This window comes from Adelges cooleyi, unplaced genomic scaffold (assembly GCF_023614345.1).
Source record: "Adelges cooleyi isolate 19-005CV unplaced genomic scaffold, UGA_ACOO_1.1 ACOO_flye_CR_arks_rails_tigmint_CR_PRNA_784, whole genome shotgun sequence".
In the NCBI taxonomy this organism is placed as follows: Eukaryota; Metazoa; Arthropoda; class Insecta; order Hemiptera; family Adelgidae; genus Adelges; species Adelges cooleyi.
This window is the reverse complement of record NW_026096496.1, coordinates 302822-328423: the sequence shown is the minus strand read 5'-3', so window position 1 is coordinate 328423 and position 25602 is coordinate 302822.

Here is a 25602-nt window from a genome sequence, read left to right as displayed (position 1 = left end):
AAATGTGAGATGGCAAATTTCGACGATTGGGTCGAAAAATGTATTGAAATGTTGTACCGGAGACATTGATACGTCCTGAGCTCTTTTCCTAAACAAATATTTTTTTAGTTTATGCATATACATTTTATTTTTAAACAAACCTAAAAATTTTATACTCACTCGATTACCAAACTTTTGTGTTGTTTTGAATCAATATAATCATTTACCAAATGTGAGATGGTAAATTTCGACGATCGGGTCGAAAAATGCATTGAAACGTTGCACCAGAGACAATGATACGTTCTTAGCTCTTTCCCTAAAAAAACATTAATTTTTAGTTTACGCAAATACATTTAATTTTTAAACAAACCTAAAAATTTAATAATCACTCGATTCCCAAACTTTTGTGTTGTTTTGAATTAATATAATCATTTACCAAACGTGAGATGGTGAATTTCGACGATTGGGTCAACAAATGCATTGAAATGTTGTACCAGAGACAATGATACGTGCTTAGCTCTTTCCCTAAAAAAACATTTATTTAGTTTATGCATGTACAATTTATTTTTAAACAAACCTTAAAATTTAATAATCACTCGATTACCAAACTTTTGTGTTGTTTTGAATTAATATAATCATTTACCAAATGTGAGATGGTAAATTTCGACGATCGGGTCGAAAAATGCATTGAAATGTTGCACCAGAGACAATGATACGTTCTTTAGCTCTTTCGCTAAAAAACATATTTTTAGTTAATACGTATAAATTTAATTATTAAACAAACCTAAAAATGTACTACTCACTCGATTACTAAACTTTTGTGTTGTTTTGAATCAATATAGTCATTTACCAAATGTGAGATGGTAAATTTCGACGATTGGGTCGAAAAATGCATTGAAATGTTGTACCGGAGACATTGATATGTTCTTAGCTCTTTCCCTAAAAAAACATTTATTTTTAGTTTACGCAAAAACATTTAATTTTTAAACAAACCTAAAAATTTAATAATCACTCGATTACCAAACTTTTGTGTTGTTTTGAATCAATATAATCATTTACTTAATGTGAAATGGTAAATTTCGACGATCGGGTCAAAAAATGCATTGAAATGTTGTATCAGAGACAATGATACGTTTTTAGCTCTTTCCCTAAAAAACATTTATTTAGTTTATGCATATACAATTTATTTTTAAACAAACCTAATAATTTAGTACTTACTTGATAACCAAACTCATGTGTGGTTTTGAATCAATATATTCTTTTACCAATTGTGAGGTGGTAAATTTCGACGATCGGGTCGAAAAATGCATTGAAATGTTGCACCAGAGACAATGATACGTTCTTAGCTCTTTTCCTAAAAAAACATATTTTTAGTTAATACGTAAACATTTAATTATTAAACAAACCTAAAAATGTAATACTCACTCGATTACTAAACTTTTGTGTTGTTTTGAATCAATATAATCATTTACCAAATGTCATATGGTAAATTTCGACGATCTGGTAAAAAATTCATTGAAATGTTGTACCGAAGACAATGATACGTTCTTAGCTCTTTCCCTAAAAAAAACATTTATTTAGTTTATGCATATACAATTTATTTTTAAACAAACCTAAAAATTTAATAAACACTCGATTACCAAACTTTTGTGTTGTTTTGAATCAATATAATCATTTACCAAATGTGAGATGGTAAATTTCGACGATTGGTTAAAAAAATGCATTGAAATGTTGTACCGGAGACAATGATACGTTCTTAGCTCTTTCCCTAAAAAAACATTTATTTTTAGTTTACGCAAATACATTTAATTTTTAAACAAACCTAAAAATTTAATAATCACTCGATTACCAAACTTTTGTGTTGTTTTGAATCAATATAATCATTTACCAAATGTCATATGGTAAATTTCGACGATCTGGTAAATATTTCATTGAAATGTTGTACCGGAGACAATGAAACATTCTTAGCGCTTTTCCTAAAAAAACATTTTTTTAGTTTATGCATATACATTTAATTTTTAAACAAACCTAAAAATTTAATAATCACTCGATTACCAAACTTTTGTGTTGTTTTGAATCAATATAATCATTTACCAAATGTCATATGGTAAATTTCGACGATCTGGTAAATATTTCATTGAAATGTTGTACCGGAGACAATGAAACATTCTTAGCGCTTTTCCTAAAAAAACATTTTTTTAGTTTATGCATATACATTTAATTTTTAAACAAACCTAAAAATTTAATAATTACTCGATTACCAATCTTTTGTGTTGTTTTGAATTAATATAATCATTTACCAAATGTGAGATGGTAAATTTCGACGATCGGGTCGAAAAATGCATTGAAACGTTGCACCAGAGACAATGATACGTTCTTAGCTCTTTCCCTAAAAAAACATTTATTTTTAGTTTACGCAAATACATTTAATTTTTAAACAAACCTAAAAATTCAATACTCACTTGATAACCAAACTGATGTGTTGTTTTAAATCAATATATTCTTTTACCAATTGTGAGATGGTAAATTTCGATGATCGGGTCGAAAAATGCATTGAAATGTTGTACCAGAGACAATGATACGTTTTTAGCTCTTTCCCTAAAAAACATTTATTTAGTTTATGCATATACAATTTATTTTTTAACAAACCAAATAATTTACTACTCACTTGATAACCAAACTCATGTGTGGTTTTGAATCAATATATTCTTTTACCAATTGTGAGGTGGTAAATTTCGACGATCGGGTCGAAAAATGCATTGAAATGTTGCACCAGAGACAATGATACGTTCTTAGCTCTTTTCTTAAAAAAACATATTTTTAGTTAATACGTATACATTTAATTATTAAACAAACCTAAAAATGTAATACTCACTCGATTACTAAGCTTTTGTGTTGTTTTGAATCAATATAATCATTTACCAAATGTCATATGGTAAATTTCGACGATCTGGTAAAAAAATCATTGAAATGTTGTACCGGAGACAATGATACGTTCTTAGCTCTTTCCCTAAAAAAAACATTTATTTTGTTTATGCATATACAATTTATTTTTAAACAAACCTAAAAATTTAATAATCACTCGATCACCAAACTTTTGTGTTGTTTTGAATCAATATAATCATTTACCAAATGTGAGATGGTAAATTTCGACGAACGGGTCGTAAAATGCATTAAAATGTTGCACTAGAGACAACAATACATTCTTAGCTCTTTCCCTAAAAAAAACATTTTTTTTTAGTTTACGCATATACTTTTAATTTTTAAACATACCTAATAATTTAGTACTCACTTGATAACCAAACTCATGTGTTGTTTTGAATCAATATATTCTTTTACCAATTGTGAGGTGGTAAATGTCGACGATCGGGTCGAAAAATGCATTGAAATGTTGCACCAGAGACAATGATACGTTCTTAGCTCTTTCCCTAAAAAAACATATTTTTAGTTTATGCATATATATTTTATTTTTAAACAAACCTAAAAATGTAATAATCACTCGATTACCAAACTTTTGTGTTGTTTTGAATTAATATAATCATTTACCAAATGTGAGATGGTAAATTTCGACGATCGGGTCAAAAAATGCAATAAAATGATGTACCGGAGACGATGATACGTTCTTAGCTCTTTCCCTAAAAAAACATTTATTTAGTTTATGCATATACAATTTATTTTTAAACAAACCTAAAAATTTAATAATCACTCGATCACCAAACTTTTGTGTTGTTTTGAATCAATGTAATCATTTACCAAATGTGAGATGGTAAATTTCGACGAACGGGTCGTAAAATGCATTAAAATGTTGCACTAGAGACAATAACACATTCTTAGCTCTTTCCCTAAAAAAAACATTTTTTTTTAGTTTACGCATATACTTTTAATTTTTAAACATACCTAATAATTTAGTACTCATTTGATAACCAAACTCATGTGTTGTTTTGAATCAATATATTCTTTTACCAATTGTGAGGTGGTAAATGTCGACGATCGGGTCGAAAAATGCATTGAAATGTTGCACCAGAGACAATGATACGTTCTTAGCTCTTTCCCTAAAAAAACATTTATTTTTAGTTTACGCAAATACATTTAATTTTTAAACAAACCTAAAAATTTAATAATCACTCGATTACCAAACTTTTGTGTTGTTTTGAATCAATATAATCATTTACTAAATGTGAAGTGGTAAATTTCGACGATCGGGTCAAAAAATGCATTGAAATGTTTTACCGGAGACAATGATACGTTCTTAGCTCTTTCCCTAAAAAAACATATTTTAAGTTAATACGTATACATTTAATTATTAAAAAAACCTAAAAATGTAATACTCACTCGATTACTCAACTTTTGTGTTGTTTTGAATCAATATATTCTTTTACATACGTGAGATGGTAAACTTCGACGATCTGGTAAAAAATTCATTGAAATGTTGTACCGTAGATAATGATACGTTCTTAGCTCTTTCCCTAAAAAAACATTTATTTAGTTTATGCATATACAATTTTTTTTTAAACAAACCTAAAAATTTAATTATCACTCGATTACCAAACTTTTGTGTTGTTTTGAATCAATATAATCATTTACCAAATGTGAGATGGTAAATTTCGACGAACGGGTCGTAAAATGCATTAAAATGTTGCACTAGAGACAATAATACATTCTTAGCTCTTTCCCTAAAAAAAACATTTTTTTTTAGTTTACGCATATACTTTTAATTTTTAAACATACCTAATAATTTAGTACTCACTTGATAACCAAACTCATGTGTTGTTTTGAATCAATATATTCTTTTACCAATTGTGAGGTGGTAAATGTCGACGATCGGGTCGAAAAATGCATTGAAATGTTGCACCAGAGACAATGATACGTTCTTAGCTCTTTCCCTAAAAAAACATATTTTTAGTTTATGCATATACATTTTATTTTTAAACAAACCTAAAAATTTAATAATCACTCGATTACCAAACTTTTGTGTTGTTTTGAATTAATATAATCATTTACCAAATGTGAGATGGTAAATTTCGACGATTGGGTCAAAAAATGCATTGAAATGTTGTACCGGAGACAATGATACGTTCTTAGCTCTTTCCCTAAAAAAACATTTATTTTTAGTTTACGCAAATACATTTAATTTTTAAACAAACCTAAAAATTTAATAATCACTCGATTACCAAACTTTTGTGTTGTTTTGAATCAATATAATCATTTACTAAATGTGAAATGGTAAATTTCGACGATCGGGTCAAAAAATGCATTGAAATGTTGTACCGGAGACAATGATACGTTCTTAGCTCTTTCCCTAAAAAAACATATTTTAAGTTAATACGTATACATTTAATTATTAAAAAAACCTAAAAATGTAATACTCACTCGATTACTCAACTTTTGTGTTGTTTTGAATCAATATATTCTTTTACATACGTGAGATGGTAAACTTCGACGATCTGGTAAAAAATTCATTGAAATGTTGTACCGTAGATAATGATACGTTCTTAGCTCTTTCCCTAAAAAAACATTTATTTAGTTTATGCATATACAATTTATTTTTAAACAAACCTAAAAATTTATACTCACTCGATTACCAAACTTTTGTGTTGTTTTGAATCAATATAATCATTTACCAAATGTGAGATGGTAAATTTCGACGATCGGGTCAAAAAATGCATTGAAATGTTGTACCGGAGACAATGATACGTTCTTAGCTCTTTCCCTAAAAAAACATTTTTTTAGTTTATGCATATACATTTAATTTTTAAACAAACCTAAAAATGTAATACTCACTCGATTACTAAACTTTTGTGTTGTTTTGAATCAATATAATCATTTACCAAATGTGAGATGGTAAATTTCGACGATCGGGTCGAAAAATGCATTGAAATGTTGCACCAGAGACAATGATACGTTCTTAGCTCTTTCCCTAAAAAAACATTTTTTTAGTTTACGCATATACATTTAATTTTTAAACAAACCTAAAAATGTAATACTCACTCGATTACCAAACTTTTGTGTTGTTTTGAATCAATATAATCATTTACTAAATGTGAGATGGTAAATTTCGACGATCGGGTCAAAAAATGCATTGAAATGTTGTACCGGAGACAATGATACGTTCTTAGCTCTTTCCCTAAAAAAACATATTTTAAGTTAATACGTATACATTTAATTATTAAACAAACCTAAAAATGTAATACTCACTCGATTACTCAACTTTTGTGTTGTTTTGAATCAATATATTCTTTTACATACGTGAGATGGTAAACTTCGACGATCTGGTAAAAAATTCATTGAAATGTTGTACCGTAGATAATGATACGTTCTTAGCTCTTTCCCTAAAAAAACATTTATTTAGTTTATGCATATACATTTTTTTTTAAACAAACCTAAAAATTTAATTACTCACTCGATTACCAAACTTTTGTGTTGTTTTGAATCAATATAATCATTTACCAAATGTGAGATGGTAAATTTCGACGATCGGGTCGAAAAATGCATTGAAATGTTGCACCAGAGACAATGATACGTTCTTAGCTCTTTCCCTAAAAAAAACATTTTTTTTTAGTTTACGCATATACTTTTAATTTTTAAACAAACCTAAAAATGTAATACTCACTCGATAACCAAACTTTTGTGTTGTTTTGAATCAATATATTCTTTTACCAAATGTGAGATGGTAAATTTCGACGATCGGGTCGAAAAATGCATTGAAATGTTGCACCAGAGACAATGATACGTTCTTAGCTCTTTCCCTAAAAAAACATTTATTTAGTTTATGCATATACAATTTATTTTTAAACAAACCTAAAAATTTAATAATCACTCGATTACCAAACTTTTGTGTTGTTTTGAATCAATATAATCATTTACCAAATGTGAGATGGTAAATTTCGACGATTGGGTCAAAAAATGCATTGAAATGTTGTACCGGAGACAATGATACGTTCTTAGCTCTTTCCCTAAAAAAACATTTTTTTAGTTTACGCATATACATTTAATTTTTAAACAAACCTAAAAATTTAATACTCACTCGATTACCAAACTTTTGTGTTGTTTTGAATCAATATAATCATTTACCAAATGTGAGATGGTAAATTTCGACGATCGGGTCAAAAAATGCATTGAAATGTTGTACCGGAGACAATGATACGTTCTTAGCTCTTTCCCTAAAAAAACATATTTTAAGTTAATACGTATACATTTAATTATTAAAAAAACCTAAAAATGTAATACTCACTCGATTACTCAACTTTTGTGTTGTTTTGAATCAATATATTCTTTTACATACGTGAGATGGTAAACTTCGACGATCTGGTAAAAAATTCATTGAAATGTTGTACCGTAGATAATGATACGTTCTTAGCTCTTTCCCTAAAAAAACATTTATTTAGTTTATGCATATACAATTTATTTTTAAACAAACCTAAAAATTTAATACTCACTCGATTACCAAACTTTTGTGTTGTTTTGAATCAATATAATCATTTACCAAATGTGAGATGGTAAATTTCGACGATCTGGTCAAAAATTGCATTGAAATGTTGTACCGGAGACAATGATACGTTCTTAGCTCTTTTCCTAAAAAAACATTTTTTTAGTTTATGCATATACATTTAATTTTTAAACAAACCTAAAAATGTAATACTCACTCGATTACTAAACTTTTGTGTTGTTTTGAATCAATATAATCATTTACCAAATGTGAGATGGTAAATTTCGACGATCGGGTCGAAAAATGCATTGAAATGTTGCACCGGAGACAATGATACGTTCTTAGCTCTTTCCCTAAAAAAACATTTATTTAGTTTATGCATATACATTTTATTTTTAACAAACCTAAAAATTAATTACTCACTCGATTACCAAACTTTTGTGTTGTTTTGAATCAATATAATCATTTACCAAATGTGAAATGGTAAATTTCGACGATCGGGTCAAAAAATGCATTGAAATGTTGTACCGGAGACAATGATACGTTCTTAGCTCTTTCCCTAAAAAAACAAATTTTTAGTTAATACGTATACATTTAATTATTAAAGAAACATAAAAATGTAATACTCACTCGATAACTAAACTTTTGTGTTGTTTTGAATCAATATAATCTTTTACCAAATGTGAGATGGTAAACTTCGACGATCTGGTAAAAAATTCATTGAAATGTTGTACCAGAGATAATGATACGTTCTTAGCTCTTTCCCTTAAAAAACATTTATTTAGTTTATGCATATACAATTTATTTTTAAACAAACCTAAAAATTTAATAATCACTCGATTACCAAACTTTTGTGTTGTTTTGAATCAATATAATCATTTACCAAATGTGAGATGGTAAATTTCGACGATCGGGTCAAAAATGCATTGAAATGTTGTACCGGAGACAATGATACGTTCTTAGCTCTTTCCCTAAAAAAACATTTTTTTAGTTTATGCATATACATTTAATTTTTAAACAAACCTAAAAATGTAATACTCACTCGATTACTAAACTTTTGTGTTGTTTTGAATCAATATAATCATTTACCAAATGTGAGATGGTAAATTTCGACGATCGGGTCGAAAAATGCATTGAAATGTTGTACCGGAGACAATGATACGTTCTTAGCTCTTTCCCTAAAAAAACATTTATTTAGTTTATGCATATACATTTTATTTTTAAACAAACCTAAAAATGTAATACTCACTCGATTACTAAACTTTTGTGTTGTTTTGAATCAATATAATCATTTACCAAATGTGAGATGGTAAATTTCGACGATCGGGTCAAAAAATGCATTGAAATGTTGTACCGGAGACAATGATACGTTCTTAGCTCTTTCCCTAAAAAAACATTTTTTAGTTTATGCATATACATTTAATTTTTAAACAAACCTAAAAATGTAATACTCACTCGATTACCAAACTTTTGTGTTGTTTTGAATCAATATAATCATTTACCAAATGTGAGATGGTAAATTTCGACGATCGGGTCAAAAAATGCATTGAAATGTTGTACCGGAGACAATGATACGTTCTTAGCTCTTTCCCTTAAAAAACATTTATTTAGTTTATGCATATACATTTTATTTTTAAACAAACCTAAAAATTTAATACTCACTCGATTACCAAACTTTTGTGTTGTTTTGAATCAATATAATCATTTACCAAATGTGAGATGGTAAATTTCGACGATCGGGTCAAAAAATGCATTGAAATGTTGTACCGGAGACAATGATACGTTCTTAGCTCTTTCCCTAAAAAAACATATTTTTAGTTAATACGTATACATTTAATTATTAAACAAACCTAAAAATGTAATACTCACTCGATTACTAAACTTTTGTGTTGTTTTGAATCAATATAATCATTTACCAAATGTGAGATGGTAAATTTCGACGATCGGGTAAAAAATGCATTGAAATGTTGTACCGGAGACAATGATACGTTCTTAGCTCTTTCCCTAAAAAAACATTTATTTTAGTTTATGCATATACAATTTATTTTTAAACAAACCTAAAAATTTAATAATCACTCGATTACCAAACTTTTGTGTTGTTTTGAATCAATATAATCATTTACCAAATGTGAGATGGTAAAATTCGACGATCGGGTCAAAAAATGCATTGAAATGTTGTACCGGAGACAATGATACGTTCTTAGCTCTTTCCCTAAAAAAACATTTATTTAGTTTATGCATATACATTTAATTATTAAACAAACCTAAAAATGTAGTACTCACTCGATTACCAAACTTTTGTGTTGTTTTGAATCAATATAATTATTTACCAAATGTGAGATGGTAAATTTCGACGATCGAGTCAAAAAATGCATTGAAATGTTGTACCGGAGACAATGATACGTTCTTAGCTCTTTCCCTAAAAAAACATATTTTTAGTTAATACGTATACATTTAATTATTAAACAAACCTAAAAATGTAATACTCACTCGATTACTAAACTTTTGTGTTGTTTTGAATCAATATAATCATTTACCAAATGTCAGATGGTAAATTTCGACGATCGAGTCAAAAAATGCATTGAAATGTTGTACCGGAGACAATGATACGTTCTTAGCTCTTTCCCTAAAAAAACATTTATTTTTAGTTTACGCAAATACATTTAATTTTTAAACAAACCTAAAAATTTAATAATCACTCGATTACCAAACTTTTGTGTTGTTTTGAATCAATATATTCATTTACAAATGTGAGATGGTAAACTTCGACGATCTGGTAAAAAATTCATTGAAATGTTGTACCGGAGACAATGATACGTTCTTAGCTCTTTTCCTAAAAAAACATTTATTTAGTTTATGCATATACAATTTATTTTTAAACAAACCTAAAAATGTAATAATCACTCGATTACCAAACTTTTGTGTTGTTTTGAATTAATATAATCATTTACCAAATGTGAGATGGTAAATTTCGACGATTGGGTCAAAAAATGCATTGAAATGTTGTACCGGAGACAATGATACGTTCTTAGCTCTTTCCCTAAAAAAACATTTATTTTTAGTTTACGCATATACATTTAATTTTTAAACAAACCTAAAAATGTAATACTCACTCGATTACTAAACTTTTGTGTTGTTTTGAATCAATATATTCTTTTACAAATGTGAGATGGTAAACTTCGACGATCTGGTAAAAAATGCATTGAAATGTTGTACCAGAGACAATGATACGTTCTTAGCTCTTTCCCTAAAAAAACATTTATTTAGTTTATGCATATACAATTTATTTTTAAACAAACCTAAAAATTTAATAATCACTCGATTACCAAACTTTTGTGTTGTTTTGAATCAATATAATCATTTACCAAATGTGAGATGGTAAAATTCGACGATCGGGTCAAAAAATGCATTGAAATGTTGTACCGGAGACAATGATACGTTCTTAGCTCTTTCCCTAAAAAAACATTTATTTAGTTTATGCATATACATTTAATTATTAAACAAACCTAAAAATGTAGTACTCACTCGATTACCAAACTTTTGTGTTGTTTTGAATCAATATAATCATTTACTAAATGTGAGATGGTAAAATTCGACCATCGGGTCAAAAAATGCATTGAAATGTTGTACCGGAGACAATGATACGTTCTTAGCTCTTTCCCTAAAAAAACATTTATTTAGTTTATGCATATACAATTTATTTTTAAACAAACCTAAAAATGTAATAATCACTCGATTACCAAACTTTTGTGTTGTTTTGAATTAATATAATCATTTACCAAATGTGAGATGGTAAATTTCGACGATTGGGTCAAAAAATGCATTGAAATGTTGTACCGGAGACAATGATACGTTCTTAGCTCTTTCCCTAAAAAAACATTTTTTTAGTTTACGCATATACATTTAATTATTAAACAAACCTAATAATTTAGTACTCACTTGATAACCAAACTCATGTGTTGTTTTGAATCAATATATTCTTTTACCAATTGTGAGGTGGTAAATTTCGACGATCGGGTCGAAAAATGCATTGAAATGTTGCACCAGAGACAATGATACGTTCTTAGCTCTTTCCCTAAAAAAACATTTATTTAGTTTATGCATATACATTTATTTTTAAACAAACCTAAAAATTTAATAATCACTCGATTACCAAACTCTTGTGTTGTTTTGAATCAATATATTCTTTTACCAAATGTGAGATGGTAAATGTCGACGATCGGGTCGAAAAATGCATTGAAATGTTGTACCGGAGACAATGATACGTTCTTAGCTCTTTCCCTAAAAAAACATTTATTTTAGTTTATGCATATACATTTAATTTTTAAACAAACCTAAAAATTGAATAATCACTCGATTACCAAACTTTTGTGTTGTTTTGAATCAATATAATCATTTACCAAATGTGAGATGGTAAATTTCGACGATCGGGTCAAAAAATGCATTGAAATGTTGTACCGGAGACAATGATACGTTCTTAGCTCTTTCCCTAAAAAAACAAATTTTTAGTTAATACGTATACATTTAATTATTAAAGAAACCTAAAAATGTAATACTCACTCGATTACTAAACTTTTGTGTTGTTTTGAATCAATATATTCTTTTACATATGTGAGATGGTAAACTTCGACGATCGGGTCAAAAAATGCATTGAAATGTTGTACCGGAGACAATGATACGTTCTTAGCTCTTTCCCTAAAAAAACATTTATTTAGTTTATGCATATACATTTATTATTAAACAAACCTAAAAATGTAGTACTCACTCGATTACCAAACTTTTGTGTTGTTTTGAATCAATATAATCATTTACCAAATGTGAGATGGTAAATTTCGACGATCGGGTCAAAAAATGCATTGAAATGTTGTACCGGAGACAATGATACGTTCTTAGCTCTTTCCCTAAAAAAAACATTTTTTTTAGTTTACGCATATACATTTAATTTTTAAACAAACCTAATAATTTAGTACTCACTTGATAACCAAACTCATGTGTTGTTTTGAATCAATATATTCTTTTACCAATTGTGAGGTGGTAAATTTCGACGATCGCGTCGAAAAATGCATTGAAATGTTGTACCGGAGACAATGATACGTTCTTAGCTCTTTCCCTAAAAAAACAAATTTTTAGTTAATACGTATACATTTAATTATTAAAGAAACCTAAAAATGTAATACTCACTCGATTACTTAACTTTTGTGTTGTTTTGAATCAATATATTCTTTTACATATGTGAGATGGTAAACTTCGACGATCGGGTCAAAAAATGCATTGAAATGTTGCACTAGAGACAATGATACATTCTTAGCTCTTTCCCTAAAAAAAACATTTTTTTTTAGTTTACGCATATACATTTAATATTTAAACAAACCTAATAATTTAGTACTCACTTGATAACCAAACTCATGTGTTGTTTTGAATCAATATATTCTTTTACCAATTGTGAAGTGGTAAATTTCGACGATCGGGTCGAAAAATGCATTGAAATGTTGCACCAGAGACAATGATACGTTCTTAGCTCTTTCCCTAAAAAAACATTTATTAAGTTTATGCATATACATTTTATTTTTAAACAAACCTAAAAATTTAATACTCACTCGATTACCAAACTTTTGTGTTGTTTTGAATCAATATAATCATTTACCAAATGTGAGATGGTAAATTTCGACGATCGGGTCAAAAAATGCATTGAAATGTTGTACCGGAGACAATGATACGTTCTTAGCTCTTTCCCTAAAAAAACAAATTTTTAGTTAATACGTATACATTTAATTATTAAAGAAACCTAAAAATGTAATACTCACTCGATTACTAAACTTTTGTGTTGTTTTGAATCAATATATTCATTTACCAAATGTGAGATGGTAAATTTCGACGATCTGGTAAAAATTTCATTGAAATGTTGTACCAGAGACAATGATACGTTCTTAGCTCTTTCCCTAAAAAAACATTTATTTAGTTTATGCATATACAATTTATTTTTAAACAAACCTAAAAATTTAATACTCACTCGATTACCAAACTTTTGTGTTGTTTTGAATCAATATAATCATTTACAAAATGTGAGATGGTAAATTTCGACGATCGGGTCAAAAAATGCATTGAAATGTTGTACCGGAGACAATGATACGTTCTTAGCTCTTTCCCTAAAAAAACATATTTTTAGTTAATACGTATACATTTAATTATTAAACAAACCTAAAAATGTAATACTCACTCGATTACTAAACTTTTGTGTTGTTTTGAATCAATATAATTATTTACAAAATGTCAGATGGTAAATTTCGACGATCGGGTCAAAAAATGCATTGAAATGTTGTACCGGAGACAATGATACGTTCTTAGCTCTTTCCCTAAAAAAACATTTTTTTAGTTTATGCATATACATTTAATTATTAAACAAACCTAAAAATGTAGTACTCACTCGATTACCAAACTTTTGTGTTGTTTTGAATCAATATAATCATTTACTAAATGTGAGATGGTAAATTTCGACGATCGGGTCAAAAAATGCATTGAAATGTTGTACCGGAGACAATGATACGTTCTTAGCTCTTTCCCTAAAAAAACATTTATTTAGTTTATGCATATACAATTTATTTTTAAACAAACCTAAAAATGTAATAATCACTCGATTACCAAACTTTTGTGTTGTTTTGAATCAATATAATCATTTACCAAATGTGAGATGGTAAATTTCGACGATCGGGTCGAAAAATGCATTGAAATGTTGTACCGGAGACAATGATACGTTCTTAGCTCTTTCCCTAAAAAAACATTTTTTTAGTTTACGCATATACATTTAATTATTAAACAAACCTAAAAATTTAGTACTCACTCGATAACCAAACTTTTGTGTTGTTTTGAATCAATATAATCATTTACCAAATGTGAGATGGTAAATTTCGACGATCGGGTCGAAAAATGCATTGAAATGTTGTACCAGAGACAATGATACGTTCTTAGCTCTTTCCCTAAAAAAACATTTATTTAGTTTATGCATATACAATTTATTTTTAAACAAACCTAAAAATTTAATACTCACTCGATTACCAAACTTTTGTGTTGTTTTGAATCAATATAATCATTTACCAAATGTGAGATGGTAAATTTCGACGATCGGGTCGAAAAATGCATTGAAATGTTGTACCGGAGACAATGATACGTTCTTAGCTCTTTCCCTAAAAAAACATTTATTTTAGTTTATGCATATACATTTAATTTTTAAACAAACCTAAAAATGTAATACTCACTCGATTACCAAACTTTTGTGTTGTTTTGAATCAATATAATCATTTACCAAATGTGAGATGGTAAATTTCGACGATCGGGTCAAAAAATGCATTGAAATGTTGTACCGGAGACAATGATACGTTCTTAGCTCTTTCCCTAAAAAAACAAATTTTTAGTTAATACGTATACATTTAATTATTAAACAAACCTAAAAATGTAATACTCACTCGATTACTAAACTTTTGTGTTGTTTTGAATCAATATAATCTTTTACAAATGTGAGATGGTAAATTTCGACCATCGGGTCAAAAAATGCATTGAAATGATGTACCGGAGACAATGATACGTTCTTAGCTCTTTCCCTAAAAAAACATTTATTTAGTTTATGCATATACATTTAATTATTAAACAAACCTAAAAATGTAGTACTCACTCGATTACCAAACTTTTGTGTTGTTTTGAATCAATATAATCATTTACCAAATGTGAGATGGTAAATTTCGACGATCGGGTCAAAAAATGCATTGAAATGTTGTACCGGAGACAATGATACGTTCTTAGCTCTTTCCCTAAAAAAACATTTTTTTAGTTTACGCATATACATTTAATTTTTAAACAAACCTAAAAATTTAATACTCACTTGATAACCAAACTTTTGTGTTGTTTTGAATCAATATATTCATTTACCAATTGTGAGATGGTAAATTTCGACGATCGGGTCGAAAAATGCATTGAAATGTTGTACCGGAGACAATGATACGTTCTTAGCTCTTTCCCTAAAAAAACAATTTTTAGTTAATACGTATACATTTAATTATTAAACAAACCTAAAAATGTAATACTCACTCGATTACCAAACTTTTGTGTTGTTTTGAATCAATATAATCATTTACAAATGTGAGATGGTAAATTTCGACGATCGGGTCAAAAAATGCATTGAAATGTTGTACCAGAGACAATGATACGTTCTTAGCTCTTTCCCTAAAAAAAACATTTTTTTTAGTTTACGCATATACATTTAATTTTTAAACAAACCTAAAAATTTAATACTCACTCGATTACCAAACTTTTGTGTTGTTTTGAATCAATATATTCTTTTACCAAATGTGAGATGGTAAATTTCGACGATCGGGTCGAAAAATGCATTGAAATGTTGTACCGGAGACAATGATACGTTCTTAGCTCTTTCCCTAAAAAAACATTTATTTAGTTTATGCATATACATTTTATTTTTAAACAAACCTAAAAATTTAATACTCACTCGATTACCAAACTTTTGTGTTGTTTTGAATCAATATAATCATTTACCAAATGTGAGATGGTAAATTTCGACGATCGGGTCAAAAAATGCATTGAAATGTTGTACCGGAGACAATGATACGTTCTTAGCTCTTTCCCTAAAAAAACAAATTTTTAGTTAATACGTATACATTTAATTATTAAACAAACCTAAAAATGTAATACTCACTCGATTACTAAACTTTTGTGTTGTTTTGAATCAATATAATCTTTTACAAATGTGAGATGGTAAACTTCGACGATCGGGTAAAAAATGCATTGAAATGTTGTACCAGAGACAATGATACGTTCTTAGCTCTTTCCCTTAAAAAACATTTATTTAGTTTATGCATATACAATTTATTTTTAAACAAACCTAAAAATTTAATAATCACTCGATTACCAAACTTTTGTGTTGTTTTGAATCAATATAATCATTTACCAAATGTGAGATGGTAAATTTCGACCATCGGGTCAAAAAATGCATTGAAATGTTGTACCGGAGACAATGATACGTTCTTAGCTCTTTCCCTAAAAAAACATTTATTTAGTTTATGCATATACATTTAATTATTAAACAAACCTAAAAATGTAATACTCACTCGATTACCAAACTTTTGTGTTGTTTTGAATCAATATAATCATTTACCAAATGTGAGATGGTAAATTTCGACGATCGGGTCAAAAAATGCATTGAAATGTTGTACCGGAGACAATGATACGTTCTTAGCTCTTTCCCTAAAAAAACATATTTTTAGTTAATACGTATACATTTAATTATTAAACAAACCTAAAAATGTAATACTCACTCGATTACCAAACTTTTGTGTTGTTTTGAATCAATATAATCATTTACCAAATGTGAGATGGTAAATTTCGACGATCGGGTCAAAAAATGCATTGAAATGTTGTACCGGAGACAATGATACGTTCTTAGCTCTTTCCCTAAAAAAACATTTTTTTAGTTTATGCATATACATTTATTATTAAACAAACCTAAAAATGTAGTACTCACTCGATTACCAAACTTTTGTGTTGTTTTGAATCAATATAATCATTTACCAAATGTGAGATGGTAAAATTCGACCATCGGGTCAAAAAATGCATTGAAATGTTGTACCGGAGACAATGATACGTTCTTAGCTCTTTCCCTAAAAAAACATTTATTTAGTTTATGCATATACAATTTATTTTTAAACAAACCTAAAAATGTAATAATCACTCGATTACCAACTTTTGTGTTGTTTTGAATCAATATAATCATTTACCAAATGTGAGATGGTAAATTTCGACGATCGGGTCGAAAAATGCATTGAAATGTTGTACCGGAGACAATGATACGTTCTTAGCTCTTTCCCTAAAAAAACATATTTTTAGTTATACGTATACATTTAATTATTAAACAAACCTAAAAATGTAATACTCACTCGATTACCAAACTTTTGTGTTGTTTTGAATCAATATAATTATTTACCAAATGTGAGATGGTAAATTTCGACGATCGGGTCAAAAAATGCATTGAAATGTTGTACCGGAGACAATGATACGTTCTTAGCTCTTTCCCTAAAAAAACATTTTTTTAGTTTATGCATATACATTTTATTTTTAAACAAACCTAAAAATGTAATACTCACTCGATTACCAAACTTTTGTGTTGTTTTGAATCAATATAATCATTTACCAAATGTGAGATGGTAAATTTCGACGATCGGGTCAAAAAATGCATTGAAATGTTGTACCGGAGACAATGATACGTTCTTAGCTCTTTTCCTAAAAAAACATTTATTTAGTTTATGCATATACAATTTAATTTTAAACAAACCTAAAAATGTAATACTCACTCGATTACCAAACTTTTGTGTTGTTTTGAATCAATATAATCATTTACCAAATGTGAGATGGTAAATTTCGACGATCGGGTCGAAAAATGCATTGAAATGTTGTACCAGAGACAATGATACGTTCTTAGCTCTTTCCCTAAAAAAACATATTTTTAGTTAATGCGTATACATTTAATTATTAAACAAACCTAAAAATGTAATACTCACTCGATTACCAAACTTTTGTGTTGTTTTGAATCAATATAATCATTTACCAAATGTGAGATGGTAAATTTCGACGATCGGGTCAAAAAATGCATTGAAATGTTGTACCGGAGACAATGATACGTTCTTAGCTCTTTCCCTAAAAAAACATTTTTTTAGTTTATGCATATACATTTTATTATTAAACAAACCTAAAAATGTAATACTCACTCGATTACCAAACTTTTGTGTTGTTTTGAATCAATATAATCATTTACCAAATGTGAGATGGTAAAATTCGACGATCGGGTCAAAAAATGCATTGAAATGTTGTACCGGAGACAATGATACGTTCTTAGCTCTTTCCCTAAAAAAACATTTATTTAGTTTATGCATATACAATTTATTTTTAAACAAACCTAAAAATGTAATACTCACTCGATTACCAAACTTTTGTGTTGTTTTGAATCAATATAATCATTTACCAAATGTGAGATGGTAAATTTCGACGATCGGGTCGAAAAATGCATTGAAATGTTGTACCGGAGACAATGATACGTTCTTAGCTCTTTCCCTAAAAAAACATTTATTTAGTTTATGCATATACATTTTATTTTTAAACAAACCTAAAAATTTAATACTCACTCGATTACCAAACTTTTGTGTTGTTTTGAATCAATATAATCATTTACCAAATGTGAGATGGTAAATTTCGACGATCGGGTCAAAAAATGCATTGAAATGTTGTACCGGAGACAATGATACGTTCTTAGCTCTTTCCCTAAAAAAACATTTTTTAGTTTATACGTATACATTTAATTATTAAACAAACCTAAAAATTTAATACTCACTCGATTACCAAACTTTTGTGTTGTTTTGAATCAATATAATCATTTACCAAATGTGAGATGGTAAATTTCGACGATCGGGTCAAAAAATGCATTGAAATGTTGTACCGGAGACAATGATACGTTCTTAGCTCTTTCCCTAAAAAAACATTTATTTAGTTTATGCATATACATTTTATTTTTAAACAAACCTAAAAATTAATACTCACTCGATTACCAAACTTTTGTGTTGTTTTGAATCAATATAATCATTTACCAAATGTGAGATGGTAAATTTCGACGATCGGGTCAAAAATGCATTGAAATGTTGTACCGGAGACAATGATACGTTCTTAGCTCTTTCCCTAAAAAAACAAATTTTTAGTTAATACGTATACATTTAATTATTAAACAAACCTAAAAATGTAATACTCACTCGATTACTAAACTTTTGTGTTGTTTTGAATCAATATATTCTTTTACATATGTGAGATGGTAAACTTCGACCATCGGGTCAAAAAATGCATTGAAATGTTGTACCGGAGACAATGATACGTTCTTAGCTCTTTCCCTAAAAAAACATTTATTTAGTTTATGCATATACATTTAATTATTAAACAAACCTAAAAATGTAATACTCACTCGATTACCAAACTTTTGTGTTGTTTTGAATCAATATAATCATTTACCAAATGTGAGATGGTAAATTTCGACGATCGGGTCAAAAAATGCATTGAAATGTTGTACCGGAGACAATGATACGTTCTTAGCTCTTTCCCTAAAAAAACATTTATTTAGTTTATGCATATACATTTATTTTTAAACAAACCTAAAAATCTAATACTCACTCGATTACCAAACTTTTGTGTTGTTTTGAATCAATATAATCATTTACCAAATGTGAGATGGTAAATTTCGACGATCGGGTCAAAAAATGCATTGAAATGTTGTACCGGAGACAATGATACGTTCTTAGCTCTTTCCCTAAAAAAACATTTATTTAGTTTATGCATATACATTTAATTATTAAACAAACCTAAAAATGTAATACTCACTCGATTACCAAACTTTTGTGTTGTTTTGAATCAATATATTCATTTACCAAATGTGAGATGGTAAATTTCGACGATCGGGTAAAAAATGCATTGAAATGTTGTACCAGAGACAATGATACGTTCTTAGCTCTTTCCCTAAAAAAACATTTTTTTAGTTTACGCATATACATTTAATTTTTAAACAAACCTAAAAATTTAGTACTCACTCGATAACCAAACTTTTGTGTTGTTTTGAATCAATATATTCATTTACCAAATGTGAGATGGTAAATTTCGACGATCGGGTCGAAAAATGCATTGAAATGTTGCACCAGAGACAATGATACGTTCTTAGCTCTTTCCCTAAAAAAACATATTTTTAGTTAATACGTATACATTTAATTATTAAACAAACCTAAAAATGTAATACTCACTCGATTACTAAACTTTTGTGTTGTTTTGAATCAATATAATCATTTACCAAATGTGAGATGGTAAATTTCGACGATCGGGTAAAAAATGCATTGAAATGTTGTACCGGAGACAATGATACGTTCTTAGCTCTTTCCCTAAAAAAACATTTTTTTAGTTTACGCATATACATTTAATTTTTAAACAAACCTAAAAATTTAATAATCACTCGATTACCAAACTTTTGTGTTGTTTTGAATCAATATAATCATTTACCAAATGTGAGATGGTAAATTTCGACGATCGGGTCGAAAAATGCATTGAAATGTTGTACCAGAGACAATGATACGTTCTTAGCTCTTTCCCTAAAAAAACATTTTTTTTAGTTTACGCATATACATTTAATTTTTAAACAAACCTAAAAATTTAGTACTCACTCGATAACCAAACTCTTGTGTTGTTTTGAATCAATATAATCATTTACCAAATGTGAGATGGTAAATTTCGACGATCGGGTCGAAAAATGCATTGAAATGTTGTACCAGAGACAATGATACGTTCTTAGCTCTTTCCCTAAAAAAACATTTATTTAGTTTATGCATATACAATTTATTTTTAAACAAACCTAAAAATTTAATAATCACTCGATTACCAAACTTTTGTGTTGTTTTGAATCAATATAATCATTTACCAAATGTGAGATGGTAAATTTCGACGATCGGGTCAAAAAATGCATTGAAATGTTGTACCGGAGACAATGATACGTTCTTAGCTCTTTCCCTAAAAAAACATATTTTTAGTTAATACGTATACATTTAATTATTAAACAAACCTAAAAATGTAGTACTCACTCGATTACCAAACTTTTGTGTTGTTTTGAATCAATATAATCATTTACTAAATGTGAGATGGTAAAATTCGACGATCGGGTCAAAAAATGCATTGAAATGTTGTACCGGAGACAATGATACGTTCTTAGCTCTTTCCCTAAAAAAACATTTATTTAGTTTATGCATATACAATTTATTTTTAAACAAACCTAAAAATGTAATACTCACTCGATTACCAAACTTTTGTGTTGTTTTGAATCAATATAATCATTTACCAAATGTGAGATGGTAAAATTCGACGATCGGGTCAAAAAATGCATTGAAATGTTGTACCGGAGACAATGATACGTTCTTAGCTCTTTCCCTAAAAAAACATTTATTTAGTTTATGCATATACAATTTATTTTTAAACAAACCTAAAAATTTAATAATCACTCGATTACCAAACTTTTGTGTTGTTTTGAATCAATATAATCATTTACCAAATGTGAGATGGTAAATTTCGACGATCGGGTCAAAAAATGCATTGAAATGTTGTACCGGAGACAATGATACGTTCTTAGCTCTTTCCCTAAAAAAACATATTTTTAGTTAATACGTATACATTTAATTATTAAACAAACCTAAAAATGTAATACTCACTCGATTACCAAACTTTTGTGTTGTTTTGAATCAATATAATCATTTACCAAATGTGAGATGGTAAATTTCGACGATCGGGTCAAAAAATGCATTGAAATGTTGTACCGGAGACAATGATACGTTCTTAGCTCTTTCCCTAAAAAAACATTTATTTAGTTTACATATACATTTAATTTTTAAACAAACCTAAAAATTTAATACTCACTCGATTACCAAACTTTTGTGTTGTTTTGAATCAATATAATCATTTACCAAATGTGAGATGGTAAATTTCGACGATCGGGTCGAAAAATGCATTGAAATGTTGTACCAGAGACAATGATACGTTCTTAGCTCTTTCCCTAAAAAAACATATTTTTAGTTAATACGTATACATTTAATTATTAAACAAACCTAAAAATGTAATACTCACTCGATTACCAAACTTTTGTGTTGTTTTGAATCAATATAATCATTTACCAAATGTGAGATGGTAAATTTCGACGATCGGGTCAAAAAATGCATTGAAATGTTGTACCGGAGACAATGATACGTTCTTAGCTCTTTCCTAAAAAAACATTTATTTAGTTTATGCATATACAATTTATTATTAAACAAACCTAAAAATGTAGTACTCACTCGATTACCAAACTTTTGTGTTGTTTTGAATCAATATAATCATTTACCAAATGTGAGATGGTAAATTTCGACGATTGGGTCAAAAAATGCATTGAAATGTTGTACCGGAGACAATGATACGTTCTTAGCTCTTTCCCTAAAAAAACATTTTTTTAGTTTACGCATATACATTTAATTTTTAAACAAACCTAAAAATTTAGTACTCACTCGATTACCAAACTTTTGTGTTGTTTTGAATCAATATAATCATTTACCAATTGTGAGATGGTAAATTTCGACGATCGGGTCGAAAAATGCATTGAAATGTTGTACCAGAGACAATGATACGTTCTTAGCTCTTTCCCTAAAAAAACATTTTTTTAGTTAATACGTATACATTTAATTATTAAACAAACCTAAAAATGTAATACTCACTCGATTACCAAACTTTTGTGTTGTTTTGAATCAATATAATCATTTACCAAATGTGAGATGGTAAATTTCGACGATCGGGTCGAAAAATGCATTGAAATGTTGTACCAGAGACAATGATACGTTCTTAGCTCTTTCCCTAAAAAAACATATTTTTAGTTTATGCATATACATTTAATTATTAAACAAACCTAAAAATGTAATACTCACTCGATTACCAAACTTTTGTGTTGTTTTGAATCAATATAATCATTTACCAAATGTGAGATGGTAAATTTCGACGATCGGGTCAAAAAATGCATTGAAATGTTGTACCGGAGACAATGATACGTTCTTAGCTCTTTCCCTAAAAAAACATTTATTTAGTTTATGCATATACATTTATTATTAAACAAACCTAAAAATGTAGTACTCACTCGATTACCAAACTTTTGTGTTGTTTTGAATCAATATAATCATTTACCAAATGTGAGATGGTAAATTTCGACGATCGGGTCAAAAAATGCATTGAAATGTTGTACCGGAGACAATGATACGTTCTTAGCTCTTTCCCTAAAAAAACATTTATTTAGTTTATGCATATACATTTAATTATTAAACAAACCTAAAAATGTAGTACTCACTCGATTACCAAACTTTTGTGTTGTTTTGAATCAATATAATCATTTACTAAATGTGAGATGGTAAATTTCGACGATCGGGTCAAAAAATGCATTGAAATGTTGTACCGGAGACAATGATACGTTCTTAGCTCTTTCCCTAAAAAAACATTTATTTAGTTTATGCATATACAATTTATTTTTAAACAAACCTAAAAATGTAATACTCACTCGATTACCAAACTTTTGTGTTGTTTTGAATCAATATAATCATTTACCAAATGTGAGATGGTAAATTTCGACGATCGGGTCGAAAAATGCATTGAAATGTTGTACCAGAGACAATGATACGTTCTTAGCTCTTTCCCTAAAAAAACATTTATTTTTAGTTTATGCATATACATTTAATTTTTAAACAAACCTAAAAATTTATACTCACTCGATTACCAAACTTTTGTGTTGTTTTGAATCAATATAATCATTTACCAAATGTGAGATGGTAAATTTCGACGATCGGGTCAAAAAATGCATTGAAATGTTGTACCGGAGACAATGATACGTTCTTAGCTCTTTCCCTAAAAAAACATTTATTTAGTTTATGCATATACATTTAATTATTAAACAAACCTAAAAATGTAGTACTCACTCGATTACCAAACTTTTGTGTTGTTTTGAATCAATATAATCATTTACCAAATGTGAGATGGTAAAATTCGACCATCGGGTCAAAAAATGCATTGAAATGTTGTACCGGAGACAATGATACGTTCTTAGCTCTTTCCCTAAAAAAACATTTATTTAGTTTATGCATATACAATTTATTTTTAAACAAACCTAAAAATGTAATACTCACTCGATTACCAAACTTTTGTGTTGTTTTGAATCAATATAATCATTTACCAAATGTGAGATGGTAAATTTCGACGATCGGGTCAAAAAATGCATTGAAATGTTGTACCGGAGACAATGATACGTTCTTAGCTCTTTCCCTAAAAAAACATTTATTTAGTTTATGCATATACATTTTATTTTTAAACAAACCTAAAAATTAATACTCACTCGATTACCAAACTTTTGTGTTGTTTTGAATCAATATAATCATTTACCAAATGTGAGATGGTAAATTTCGACGATCGGGTCGAAAAATGCATTGAAATGTTGTACCAGAGACAATGATACGTTCTTAGCTCTTTCCCTAAAAAAACATATTTTTAGTTAATACGTATACATTTAATTATTAAACAAACCTAAAAATGTAATACTCACTCGATTACCAAACTTTTGTGTTGTTTTGAATCAATATAATCATTTACAAATGTGAGATGGTAAATTTCGACGATCGGGTCGAAAAATGCATTGAAATGTTGTACCAGAGACAATGATACGTTCTTAGCTCTTTCCCTAAAAAAACATTTTTTAGTTTATGCATATACATTTAATTTTTAAACAAACCTAAAAATGTAATACTCACTCGATTACCAAACTTTTGTGTTGTTTTGAATCAATATAATCATTTACCAAATGTGAGATGGTAAATTTCGACGATCGGGTCAAAAAATGCATTGAAATGTTGTACCGGAGACAATGATACGTTCTTAGCTCTTTCCCTAAAAAAACATTTATTTAGTTTATGCATATACATTTATTTTTAAACAAACCTAAAAATGTAGTACTCACTCGATTACCAAACTTTTGTGTTGTTTTGAATCAATATAATCATTTACCAAATGTGAGATGGTAAATTTCGACGATCGGGTCAAAAAATGCATTGAAATGTTGTACCGGAGACAATGATACGTTCTTAGCTCTTTCCCTAAAAAAACATTTATTTAGTTTATGCATATACATTTAATTATTAAACAAACCTAAAAATGTAGTACTCACTCGATTACCAAACTTTTGTGTTGTTTTGAATCAATATAATCATTTACCAAATGTGAGATGGTAAATTTCGACGATCGGGTCAAAAAATGCATTGAAATGTTGTACCGGAGACAATGATACGTTCTTAGCTCTTTCCCTAAAAAAACATTTATTTAGTTTATGCATATACATTTAATTATTAAACAAACCTAAAAATGTAATACTCACTCGATTACCAAACTTTTGTGTTGTTTTGAATCAATATAATCATTTACCAAATGTGAGATGGTAAATTTCGACGATCGGGTCGAAAAATGCATTGAAATGTTGCACCAGAGACAATGATACGTTCTTAGCTCTTTCCCTAAAAAAACATATTTTTAGTTAATACGTATACATTTAATTATTAAACAAACCTAAAAATGTA